Genomic DNA, 15,308 nt, shown 5'->3' on the forward strand with positions numbered 1-15,308 from the left:
ACCAAAGTGAGAACAAGAACATCGGGCTACAACTATTAAACAAAACGTTTCCACAAGTAACGGAGTCGGTAATTGGGGTAAGAAATGAGGTTTTTAGATTATTACGGGACTGTTGGACATTACGTAACCCTCGTCCCTTTGACGACATTACAACACGCTGTCTTATCAACGGCCATAACGGTTATGTTCCACAAGACCAAGGATGGGAAGTAATCCTAGTAAAACCAGAATGCATGACTTGTTTCTGGACGTATGAATTACGTGTCTTTATTGCCTTTGCTGAACGACTTGTGTACTAGCTAGAATTATCTTCACAACCATCTTGTATCAAATTTATTGTGTGCTATATTTCATGCTATATGTAAAATAAGCGGTATTGTAAGTTTGTAAAATATTGTGTAAAAGTTTGAACGCGAAATATTATTATAATCAGTTTTTCATATAGAATTGTAGTAGTTGAATTGTATTATAGCTACTAAGTATGAACTTAACGGGTAGGTACTACCCGAATTTAAACTTATAAAATGCTAATATGAAGAAAAAGCTTTTATAAATGAGTTCATATTATGCTACGAAATACTATTAACTACTCTTAATATTCTGTATGATTAACTTGTTCCATTTGACTAATTTGAAGGAAATGGCACCGACTACTCGACACACCGTGAATATGAATGAAGAGGAATTCCGTACTTTTCTAGCTTCAAACATAGCCGCAGTACAGGCTGCGCTACATACCAACAATAACCTTGGATCTGGCAGTACAGGAAATCGTGTAGGATGCACCTACAAAGAATTCACTGCCTGCAAACCTTTGGAATTTGATGGAACCGAGGGACCGATCGGATTGAAACGGTGGACCGAGAAGGTCGAATCGGTGTTTGCCATAAGTAAGTGTACTGAAGAGGACAAAGTGAAGTACGCTACGCATACCTTCACAGGTTCTGCGTTAACATGGTGGAATACCTATCTAGAGCAAGTGGGACAAGATGATGCGTACGCACTACCGTGGTCAGCATTCAAGCACTTGATGAACGAGAAGTACCGTCCCAGAACCGAGGTCAATAAGCTCAAGACAGAACTTAGAGGGTTACGAACCCAAGGATTTGATATTACCACGTATGAAAGACGATTCACAGAATTGTGCCTATTGTGTCCGGGAGCATTCGAAGATGAGGAAGAGAAGATCGACGCGTTTGTGAAAGGATTACCGGAAAGAATCCAAGAAGATATAAGTTCACACGAGCCCGCCTCCATACAACAGGCATGTAGAATGGCTCACAAACTAGTGAACCAGATTGAAGAAAGAATTAAAGAACAGACTGCTGAAGAGGCCAATGTGAAGCAAGTCAAAAGAAAGTGGGAGGAAAACGGTGATAAGAATCACCAATACAACAACAGCAATTACAACAATAATCGCAACAATTATCCCAACAATCGCAACATCAATCGCAACTACAACAAACGGCCCAACAACAACAACAACAACAACAACAACAGCAACTACAACAATCATCCCAACAACAATAATAACCGCAACAACAACAACAATCAGAAGCAGCTATGCCAAAGGTGTGAAAAGTATCACTCGGGGTTCTGCACCAAATTTTGCAACAAGTGTAAAAGAAATGGTCATAGCGCGGCGAAGTGTGAGGTCTACGGACCAGGGGTTAATAGAACGAAAGGAACAAATGGTGTCAGAACGAGTAATGGCGGAGCAAGTAGTGTCGGAGCAAGCTATGCCAATGTAGTTTGTTATAAATGTGGCAAACCGGGCCACATTATTAGAAATTGCCCGAACCAGGAGAACACGAATGGACAAAGCCGCGGAAGAGTTTTCAATATTAATGCGGCAGAGGCACAGGTAGACCCGGAGCTTGTTACGGGTACGTTTCTTATTGACAATAAATCTGCTTACGTTTTATTTGATTCGGGTGCGGATAGAAGCTATATGAGTAGAGATTTTTGTGCTAAATTAAGTTGTCCATTGACGCCTTTGGATAGTAAATTTTTACTCGAATTAGCAAATGGTAAATTAATTTCAGCAGATAATATATGTCGGAATCGAGAAATTAAACTGGTTAGCGAAACATTTAAGATTGATTTAATACCAGTAGAGTTAGGGAGTTTTGATGTGATAATCGGTATGGACTGGTTGAAAGAAGTGAAAGCAGAGATCGTTTGTTACAAAAATGCAATTCGCATTATACGAGAAAAAGGAAAACCCTTAATGGTGTACGGAGAAAAGGGCAACACGAAGCTACATCTTATTAGTAATTTGAAGGCACAAAAACTAATAAGAAAAGGTTGCTATGCTGTTCTAGCACACGTCGAGAAAGTACAAACTGAAGAAAAGAGCATCAATGATGTTCCCATTGCAAAAGAATTTCCCGATGTATTTCCGAAAGAATTACCGGGATTACCCCCACATCGATCCGTTGAATTTCAAATAGATCTTGTACCAGGAGCTGCACCAATAGCTCGTACTCCTTACAGACTCGCACCCAGTGAGATGAAAGAACTACAAAGCCAATTACAAGAACTTTTAGAGCGTGGTTTCATTCGACCAAGCACATCACCGTGGGGAGCTCCTATTTTGTTTGTCAAGAAGAAAGATGGTATATTCAGGTTGTGTATCGACTACCGAGAGTTGAACAAACTTACCATCAAGAACCGCTACCAACTACCGAGAATCGACGACTTATTTGATCAACTACAAGGCTCGTCTGTTTATTCAAAGATTGACTTACGTTCCGGGTATCATCAAATGCGGGTGAAAGAAGATGATATTCCAAAGACTGCTTTCAGAACACGTTACGGTCATTACGAGTTTATGGTCATGCCGTTTGGTTTAACTAATGCACCAGCTGTGTTCATGGACCTTATGAACCGAGTGTGTGGACCATACCTTGACAAGTTTGTCATTGTTTTCATTGATGACATACTTATTTACTCAAAGAATGACCAAGAACACGGTGAACATTTGAGAAAGGTGTTAGAAATATTGAGGAAGGAAGAATTGTACGCTAAGTTTTCAAAGTGTGCATTTTGGTTGGAAGAAGTTCAATTCCTCGGTCACATAGTGAACAAAGAAGGTATTAAGGTGGATCCGGCAAAGATAGAAACTGTTGAAAAGTGGGAAACCCCGAAAACTCCGAAACACATACGCCAGTTTTTAGGACTAGCTGGTTACTACAGAAGGTTCATCCAAGACTTTTCCAGAATAGCAAAACCCTTGACTGCATTAACGCATAAAGGGAAGAAATTTGAATGGAATGATGAACAAGAGAAAGCGTTTCAGTTATTGAAGAAAAAGCTAACTACGGCACCTATATTGTCATTGCCTGAAGGGAATGATGATTTTGTGATTTATTGTGACGCATCAAAGCAAGGTCTCGGTTGTGTATTAATGCAACGAACGAAGGTGATTGCTTATGCGTCTAGACAATTGAAGATTCACGAACAAAATTATACGACGCATGATTTGGAATTAGGCGCGGTTGTTTTTGCATTAAAGACTTGGAGGCACTACTTATATGGGGTCAAAAGTATTATATATACTGACCACAAAAGTCTTCAACACATATTTAATCAGAAACAACTGAATATGAGGCAGCGTAGGTGGATTGAATTATTGAATGATTACGACTTTGAGATTCGTTACCACCCGGGGAAGGCAAATGTGGTAGCCGATGCCTTGAGCAGGAAGGACAGAGAACCCATTCGAGTAAAATCTATGAATATAATGATTCATAATAACCTTACTACTCAAATAAAGGTGGCGCAACAAGGAGTTTTAAAAGAAGGAAATTTAAAGGATGAAATACCCAAAGGATCGGAGAAGCATCTTAATATTCGGGAAGACGGAACCCGGTATAGGGCTGAAAGGATTTGGGTACCAAAATTTGGAGATATGAGAGAAATGGTACTTAGAGAAGCTCATAAAACCAGATACTCAATACATCCTGGAACGGGGAAGATGTACAAGGATCTCAAGAAACATTTTTGGTGGCCGGGTATGAAAGCCGATGTTGCTAAATACGTAGGAGAATGTTTGACGTGTTCTAAGGTCAAAGCTGAGCATCAGAAACCATCGGGTCTACTTCAACAACCCGAAATCCCAGAATGGAAATGGGAAAACATTACCATGGATTTCATCACTAAATTGCCAAGGACTGCAAGTGGTTTTGATACTATTTGGGTAATAGTTGATCGTCTCACCAAATCAGCACACTTCCTGCCAATAAGAGAAGATGACAAGATGGAGAAGTTAGCACGACTGTATTTGAAGGAAGTCGTCTCCAGACATGGAATACCATTCTCTATTATCTCTGATAGGGATGGTAGATTTATTTCAAGATTCTGGCAGACATTACAGCAAGCATTAGGAACTCGTCTAGACATGAGTACTGCCTATCATCCACAAACTGATGGGCAGAGCGAAAGGACGATACAAATGCTTGAAGACATGCTACGAGCATGTGTTATTGATTTCGGAAATAGTTGGGATCGACATCTACCGTTAGCAGAATTTTCCTACAACAATAGCTACCATTCAAGCATTGAGATGGCGCCGTTTGAAGCACTTTATGGTAGAAAGTGCAGGTCTCCGATTTGTTGGAGTGAAGTGGGGGATAGACAGATTACGGGTCCGGAGATTATACAAGAAACTACCGAGAAGATCATCCAAATTCAACAACGGTTGAAAACCACCCAAAGTCGACAAAAGAGCTACGCTGACATTAAAAGAAAAGATATAGAATTTGAAATTGGAGAGATGGTCATGCTTAAAGTTGCACCTTGGAAAGGAGTTGTTCGATTTGGTAAACGAGGGAAATTAAATCCAAGGTATATTGGACCATTCAAGATTATTGATCGTGTCGGACCAGTAGCTTACCGACTTGAGTTACCTCAACAACTCGCGGCTGTACATAACACTTTCCACGTCTCTAATTTGAAGAAATGTTTTGCTAAAGAAGATCTCACTATTCCATTAGATGAAATCCAAATCAACGAAAAACTTCAATTCATCGAAGAACCCGTCGAAATAATGGATCGTGAGGTTAAAAGACTTAAGCAAAACAAGATACCAATTGTTAAGGTTCGATGGAATGCTCGTAGAGGACCCGAGTTCACCTGGGAGCGTGAAGATCAGATGAAGAAGAAATACCCGCATCTATTTCCAGAAGATTCGTTAACACCTTCAACAGCTTAAAATTTCGGGACGAAATTTATTTAACGGGTAGGTACTGTAGTGACCCGAACTTTTCCATGTTTATATATATTAATTGAGATTGATATTTACATGATTAAATTTTACCAACATGTTAAGCAATCAAACTTGTTAAGACTTGATTAATTGAAATATGTTTCATATAGACAATTGACCACCCAAGTTGACCGGTGATTCACGAACATTAAAACTTGTAAAAACTATATGATGACATATATATGGATATATATATAGTTAACATGATGCTATGATAAGTAAATATATCATTAAGTATATTAACAATGAACTACATATGTAAAAACAAGACTACTAACTTAATGATTTTTAAACGAGACATATATGTAACGATTATCGTTGTAAAGACATTTAATGTATATATATATCATATTAAGAGATATTCATACATGATAATATCATGATAATATAATAATTTAAAATCTCATTTGATATTATAAACATTGGGTTAACAACATTTAACAAGATCGTTAACCTAAAGGTTTCAAAACAACACTTACATGTAACGACTAACGATGACTTAACGCCTCAGTTAAAATGTATATACATGTAGTGTTTTAATATGTATTTATACACTTTTGAAAGACTTCAATACACTTATAAAAATACTTCTACTTAACAAAAATGCTTACAATTACATCCTCGTTCAGTTTCATCAACAATTCTACTCGTATGCACCCGTATTCGTACTCGTACAATACACAGCTTTTAGATGTATGTACTATTGGTATATACACTCCAATGATCAGCTCTTAGCAGCCCATGTGAGTCACCTAACACATGTGGGAACCATCATTTGGCAACTAGCATGAAATATCTCATAAAATTACAAAAATATGAGTAATCATTCATGACTTATTTACATGAAAACAAAATTACATATCCTTTATATCTAATCCATACACCAACGACCAAAAACACCTACAAACACTTGCATTCTTCAATTTTCTTCATCTAATTGATCTCTCTCAAGTTCTATCTTCAAGTTCTAAGTGTTCTTCAAAAATTCCAAAAGTTCTAGTTTCATAAAATCAAGAATACTTTCAAGTTTGCTAGCTCACTTCCAATCTTGTAAGGTGATCATCCAACCTCAAGAAATCTTTGTTTCTTACAGTAGGTTATCATTCTAATACAAGGTAATAATCATATTCAAACTTTGGTTCAATTTCTATAACTATAACAATCTTATTTCAAGTGATGATCTTACTTGAACTTGTTTTCGTGTCATGATTCTGCTTCAAGAACTTCGAGCCATCCAAGGATCCATTGAAGCTAGATCCATTTTTCTCTTTTCCAGTAGGTTTATCCAAGGAACTTAAGGTAGTAATGATGTTCATAACATCATTCGATTCATACATATAAAGCTATCTTATTCGAAGGTTTAAACTTGTAATCACTAGAACATAGTTTAGTTAATTCTAAACTTGTTCGCAAACAAAAGTTAATCCTTCTAACTTGACTTTTAAAATAAACTAAACACATGTTCTATATCTATATGATATGCTAACTTAATGATTTAAAACCTGGAGACACGAAAAACACCGTAAAACCGGATTTACGCCGTCGTAGTAACACCGCGGGCTGTTTTGGGTTAGTTAATTAAAAACTATGATAAACTTTGATTTAAAAGTTGTTATTCTGAGAAAATGATTTTTATTATGAACATGAAACTATATCCAAAAATTATGGTTAAACTCAAAGTGGAAGTATGTTTTCTAAAATGGTCATCTAGACATCGTTCTTTCGACTGAAATGACTACCTTTACAAAAATGACTGGTAACTTATTTTTCTGACTATAAACCTATACTTTTTCTGTTTAGATTCATAAAATAGAGTTCAATATGAAACCATAGCAATTTGATTCACTCCAAACAGATTTAAAATGAAGAAGTTATGGGTAAAACAAGATTGGATAATTTTTCTCATTTTAGCTACGTGAAAATTGGTAACAAATCTATTCCAACCATAACTTAATCAACTTGTATTGTATATTATGTAATCTTGAGATACCATAGACACGTATACAATGTTTCGACCTATCATGTCGACACATCTATATATATTTCGGAACAACCATAGACACTCTATATGTGAATGTTGGAGTTAGCTATACAGGGTTGAGGTTGATTCCAAAATATATATAGTTTGAGTTGTGATCAATACTGAGATACGTATACACTGGGTCGTGGATTGATTCAAGATAATGTTTATCGATTTATTTCTGTATATCTAACTGTGGACAACTAGTTGTAGGTTACTAACGAGGACAGCTGACTTAATAAACTTAAAACATCAAAATATATTAAAAGTGTTGTAAATATATTTTGAACATACTTTGATATATATGTATATATTGTTATAGGTTCGTGAATCAACCAGTGGCCAAGTCTTACTTCTCGACGAAGTAAAAATCTGTGAAAGTGAGTTATAGTCCCACTTTTAAAATCTAATATTTTTGGGATGAGAATACATGCAGGTTTTATAAATGATTTACAAAATAGACACAAGTACGTGAAACTACATTCTATGGTTGAATTATCGAAATCGAATATGCCCCTTTTTATTAAGTCTGGTAATCTAAGAATTAGGGAACAGACACCCTAATTGACGCGAATCCTAAAGATATATCTATCGGGCCCAACAAGCCCCATCCAAAGTACCGGATGCTTTAGTACTTCGAAATTTATATCATATCCGAAGGGTGTCCCGGAATGATGGGGATATTCTTATATATGCATCTTGTTAATGTCGGTTACCAGGTGTTCACCATATGAATGATTTTTATCTCTATGTATGGGATGTGTATTGAAATATGAAATCTTGTGGTCTATTATTATGATTTGATATATATAGGTTAAACCTATAACTCACCAACATTTTTGTTGATGTTTTAAGCATGTTTATTCTCAGGTGATTATTAAGAGCTTCCGCTGTCGCATACTAAAATAAGGACAAGATTTGGAGTCCATGCTTGTATGATATTGTGTAAAAACTGCATTCGAGAAACTTATTTTGTTGTAACATATTTGTATTGTAAACCATTATGTAATGGTCGTGTGTAAACAGGATATTTTAGATTATCATTATTTGATAATCTACGTAAAGCTTTTTAAACCTTTATTGATGAAATAAAGGTTATGGTTTGTTTTAAAATGAATGCAGTCTTTGAAAAACGTCTCATATAGAGGTCAAAACCTCGCAACGAAATCAATTAATATGGAACGTTTTTAATCAATAAGAACGGGACATTTCATGTTAGGCCCATAGATCTATCTTCAGGATTCACGTCAATTAGGGGGTCTGTTCCCTAATTCTTAGGCTACCAAGCTAAAAGGGTGATATCCGGTATAATGATTCAGCCATAGAATGTAGTTTTAAGTACTTGTGTCTATTTCGTCAAACATTAATAAAAACAGTTCATGTATTCTAAGCCCAAAAATATATATTGCAAAAGCATTTAAAATGGGAGCAAATGAAACTCACAATACTGTATTTCGTAGTAAAAATACATATGACGGCATTGAACAAATGCAAGATTGGCCTTAGATTCACGAACCTATATCATTTGTATATATATTAACACATATAATGTAATCGAACAATTTATATATTATTATTAGTGATGTAATTTATATATTTAATAATTTATAAGTTTCATTATTTAATTATATATCTTCATTTTATATATATACATATAAATATTAATATAGTTAAGTTATGTGTATCAAATATATTTAAATTATTTATTTTTATACCAATAATCTTAACAACATCATTAAAACTTTTATTTTCATAATCTTAATTATTTGAATGATAAAGATAAAATGATGGTTTTTATTAAAATAATATTTTTAATAATAATAGTAATTTTAGTAGTAATAATAATATTTTGTATAGAATTTTTAGTAGTCGTGTTAATAATGATACTTAGTTATATTAATAATACTAGTTTTTATAAAAATGATAGATTTAAAATACTGATGCCTTTAGTAATAATGATAATAATAGAAATACTGATAATAATAATAATAATAATTACAATAACAATTAATTACTAATGATAATCATATTAATAATATTAATAATGATAATGTTATTATTAATATCGATGTTAATAATAATAATATTAGTACTAATAATTGTAAAATTATACTAATACTAATAAATTGTATTTTTTTCATAATACTAATAATAATAATAATCATAATGATAATAATACTATAATGGTAAATTTAGTAATAGTAGTAATAATATTAATAAGGCTTATAATAATACTAATGATAATAATGTTTGTAATACTTATAATTATGATAATACTAATATTAATAATTATAATACCAATAACAATAACAATAATAATCTTAATAATAATAATAATAATAATAATTATTATTATTATAGTCATAATAATAACAATAATAAAAATTAATATTAATAATAATAATAATAATAATAATAATAATAATAATAATAATAATAATTTGATGAAGAAACTACCTCAAAAATGGTTCTCTAAAAAGAAGTGTCTCAGACCGGAATCGAACCCGTGACCTCTCGCTAACCCGAACACCCCCTTAACCAGCCAATCCATTCTATTTTTCTGAGATATACTCGATACTTATTTTATTTTATGTATTTCGGTTTCAATTTCATCTTCTTCACGAATTTCAATCGACCAAAAACAGATTCACTCCAGTTAAATGTTTTGACTTTAGAACTTTAAAAATTGAATAATATATACCTGCTATGAGTGTTTGATCAAAAATATATATATAAATCGAACAAAACAGGAGCTGTAGGTTTCGTGAACAAGGTTTTGAACTCATACCTTGATTTTAAAATTTAAACTCAATTAGGTTATGTTTACAACATGTAATAGATACTAATTCATTCATATAAACTTCTGAAATCATCAGTTCAACCAGAAACACCAAAACAGATTCGAATTTCTTGATGAACTGATTGTTTGACTTTTAAAATTCAAACTTTGACCTCAAAATTAACCCTTGATTTCATGAATTAAGATTTGAAAATTTGCAGATAGTTTGAGTAAAGGATTACTAACACTTCTGAATTTCTAGATTTTAAAGATTAATTCGAATTTGAGCTGTTGATTTAAAAATGACGCGAACAGAGGTATTCGAGCTTTTTCTTCATTTATTCTGTATAATTCAATCAGGTAAAAGAGTGTAATAGTTATAATTGATAATGGTATTGAAGGAATGAATGAGTTAATCCATATTATTGAGGTACCGATTGTTTTATAGCGGAGGATGGGTCGACAAGGAATCTTTGGCAACACGAAAAAAATTAAATAAAAAAAAAATAACGAAGTGTAACATATGTTGTCCAGTATATAACCAATTCGATTATTGATATCCAATCAAATAGACAATTCAAATAGGATAGATAGCGATGCCAAACAGATTTTGTATTGATCTGTGTTTTTAATTTATATATAATAAATATTAATACTAAATATGTTAATATTAATTAATATTAATATTAGTAATAATAATTATAATAATAATAGATAATGATAATGATATTAATTATAAAAATGATAATAATAAAATCATGATATTAATAATAATACTAACATAATAATAACAATAATGAATAATACAGATAATAGTAATGACTAATGATAATAATTATTGATTATATTGTTAATAATAATATTAATAATAATAATGTCTAATAATAACACTAATATTTATCATAATAACTAATATTATAACTTTACTACTAGTTATGATAATGTTGATATTAACAATAATAATAATTCAAATGTATCAAATTTTAGCATTATAATTTTATTAATATTAATAATACTAATATTAATATTAATAATACTAATATTAATATTAATAATAATAATGAATATAATAATAATATAATAACTATAATTTAACCTGAAATCACATTTAATATATTAATATTACAATTTATAATATTTAATAATTATATCATATGTTACATGATAACATTTATTGAATATTTAATTACAATATAATAATTATTGATAGCAATCACACACACATATATATATACACACACACACACACACACACACACACACACATATATATATATATATATATATATATATATATATATATATATGTATGTATATATATATATATATATATATATATATATATATATATATATATGTATATATATATATATATATATATATATATATATATATATATATATATATATATATATATATATATATAATACCATCATATGTATATTTATATATATTCTTTTTAATAGTAACCTAATTATTCTATTTATTATTTTACATAATTAGTTCTAATTGACTAAAGATATTTTATTAATTCAAAATATTATATATATACTTATATTTATATTTTTATATATATTTACATATTTGTTATGCACAATTGTTCGTGAATCGTCGAGAGTAGTCAAAGGTTAACTGAATCCATATAAATAGTTCAAAAATTTTGAGACTCAACATCACAGACATTGCTTATCGTGTCGAAATCATATAAAGATTAAGTTTAAATTTGATCGTAAATTTCCGGGTCGTCACAGCTGCGGCCCGATGACACTGCACAAATAAAATCGTCCGTTTCGGCCGTATCACTTTTCTTTTTAATGTTTAGAGACCGATCATTAACCGTTTTTTAAAAGTTAAATCAAATGAACAAAACCACCCCACAAACGATCATTAATCATTTTTTAAACATTCAAAGACCGTTAAACGACCAAAATCACCTCATAGCGGAGCGCGGTTCTCACGAAGAAACCATGATCGGAAAAGAAAGAGGATTCCGGCGAGATCTATAAAGCGCTAAAAAGTGGTTCCTCGTCCTTTTCCTCATTCTTTTGGCTTTTTTGAAACCCTAATTTAGAGATCCATTTGCCGTCTTCATCTATTTTGCGAAAATGTATTTTGAAACCCTAGTTTGCAAATCCCATTTTATGCTTAAACGATGGTGGCGACGGTAGTGTTGAGCCATGGTGACGGTGATGGTGGTGAACGATGGTGGGGTAAAATTGTGTTTGACTTTATATTTAGTTTGAAGAGATGTGTTCAACAGATGAAATTATTTTAAAGAGAGTTTTGATTGCAGATGATTTTGAATCTACAATTTTATTTGTGGTTCTATTGTCTTATTGGGTATCTCTCAAACTACGGAGTATTAAATTTCGAACCATATTCAGATTAAAATGTGGATTGTGGAACATTATGGATTTGACCAAATGGATTTTGAAAAGATGGGTATTTATAAGAAAAAAAGGAATAGGTAAAGGGGAAACGAAGTCAAAATTAATAAAAATATACTCGTGTGCCTTGCACGTGCTAGGGTTAACGGATTAATTTATCATCCGTCAAATGTTTGGAGTATCTGCAAACGAAAATGCATACTTCAAAATTATAAATTGTAGAGATTTAAATTTAAACTATTCATGTTGTGACAACCCGAAAATTTGCAACCAAATTTAAACTTTATCTTTATATTATTCCGACACGATAAGCAAAGTTTGTTAAGTTAAATCTCAAGAATTTTAAACTGTGTTCATACATTCATTATAACCTCGACCAAATTTCAACGATTCACGAACCGTTATATATAAATAGATATGTATATATATGTATATATATATATATATATATATATATATATTATAACTTGAGAATATTAATAAATTATTAAACGTTTAATACTTTACACGAACGTATTTGTTTCAATATGTTTATCGATAGAATTAGAAGATAATATCAAATGATTGATTTATCAGATACACTGTGATATGATTACGAGTCCACTATGATTTAAGAAATCTATTCTTTTTGACAACATTCGGAAAATGGTAAAGTGATTTATAAGTAAGAACGTGGAGTGTAAATAACTTAGATGTTGGATATCGACAAGTTAAGTAACTTGACATTTTTCATTAAGATGATTTCATACGTTTATTCAACCTTTGGACTTTATCCCATGATTCACCAACAGACTATAATTTACAAACTTGAAACCTATTATGAATATACATGGTTCTACTTTTCTAAAACGTTTTATGATATAATGATTTACATTATTTTAACCTTTAAACAAAATAGTTATTAGTATTATCATTAATATTATTATTATTAGTATTATTATAATTAAAACTAATATTAGTAACATCTAATTATTATGATTACTATTATTATTATTATTATTATTAATATGAACGCGATATAAAAGACGACTAAAAGATATTAAATGAAGCGATTAGGAAATAATGAGTATGAATATCATGATGAAATTAAGATATTGTAAGATATTGATTTAAAGGAAAAATATCGTTTTCATTATTTTACTATTATTATTATTAAAAGTATTATTAATATTAAAACTATCATTTTTACTAAAATTATTATTTTTAACTAAATATATCATTGTTAATATGAAACATCATTATTATTATCATTTTAGTACTATTATTAATAAAAATTATCATTTTATCATTTTTAGAAAATATAATTATTGTTATTTTTATTAGTAGAATAATAATAATTATTACAAAATAATACAACTTTTACTTATTATTATTATTATTAATATTATTTTATCAAATAAATGTGTGATACAAAGATATTTTACTACAAATAAATATATGATACAAAGATATTTTACTACGTATAATATAATTACATTAATAATATCTATCATATTATTTTTATGATATTAAATGAGCCTTATAAATTTTATTACTTAAGATATATAAAAGTATATTTTTATTATATAAAATTTAATATAAAATTTTATTTATTAATAAAAGAACTATATTATTTACTTTAATAAAATCTGTTAAAAATATATAAATATATAAAACGACTATATTTAAACTATATAATAATCATGTATAAATTTTGGAAGATATTTTGGTCAATATGACTTTTGTTGACTTTTGCATATTTAGTCTCAAGCATTAGGATTGTGATACACTACGACTGGACCTAAATTATTAGACAGATATTGATCAAACATATAAATATATATAATTAATATAGGTTCGTGAATCTAAGGCCAACCTTGCACTTGTTCAATGACGTCATATATGTTTTTACTACAAAATACAGTATTGTGAGTTTCATTTGCTCCCGTTTTAAATGCTTTTGCAATATATATTTTTGGGACTGAGAATACATGCGCTGCTTTTATAAATGTTTAACAAAATAGACACAAGTATTTAAAACTACATTCTATGGTTGGATTACTATACCGAATATTGCCCCTTCAAGTCTGGTAACCTAAGAATTAGGGAAATGGCCCCTAATTGACGCGAATCCTAAAGATAGATCTATGGGCCTAACAAACCCCATTCTGGAATTTGGAATGCTTTAGTACTTCGATTTAAATGGTGATTGCGATTGCCAATATTTATGGCATACTTGCGAGTATGCGGGGGATATTCTATATGCATTATGTTAATGTCGGTTACCAGGTGTTCATCATACGAATGATTTTTATACACTGGCGAGTGTAAGGTTGTTTATGAAAAATGAAATCTTGTGGTCTATTAAAATTATGGAATTGATGGATTATGATAAACTAATGAACTCACCAATCTTTTGGTTGACACTTTAAAGCATGTTTATTCTCAGGTATTAAGGAAATCTTCCACTGTGCATTAGCTCATTTTAAAGATATTACTTGGAGTCATTCATGGCATATTTCGAAAGACGTTGCATTCGAGTCATTGAGTTCATCAAAATTATTATTAAGTCAATTATAGTTGGATGTAGTATGAAATGGTATGCATACCGTCAACTTTAGATGTAAAGAAAGTTTGTCTTTTAAAAACGAATGCAATGTTTGTAAAATGTATCATATAAAGGTCAAATACCTCGCGATGTAATCAACTATTGTGAATCGTTTATAATGTATATGAATGGGTCCTTTCAGTTGGTATCAGAGCGGTGGTCTTAGTGAACCAGGTCTGCATTAGTGTGTCTAACTGATAAGTCGTTAGGATGCATTAGTGAGTCTGGACTTCGACCGTGTCTGCATGTCAAAATTTTTGCTTATC

This window comes from Rutidosis leptorrhynchoides, chromosome 3 (genome assembly GCF_046630445.1).
Source record: "Rutidosis leptorrhynchoides isolate AG116_Rl617_1_P2 chromosome 3, CSIRO_AGI_Rlap_v1, whole genome shotgun sequence".
Lineage (NCBI taxonomy): Eukaryota > Viridiplantae > Streptophyta > Magnoliopsida > Asterales > Asteraceae > Rutidosis > Rutidosis leptorrhynchoides.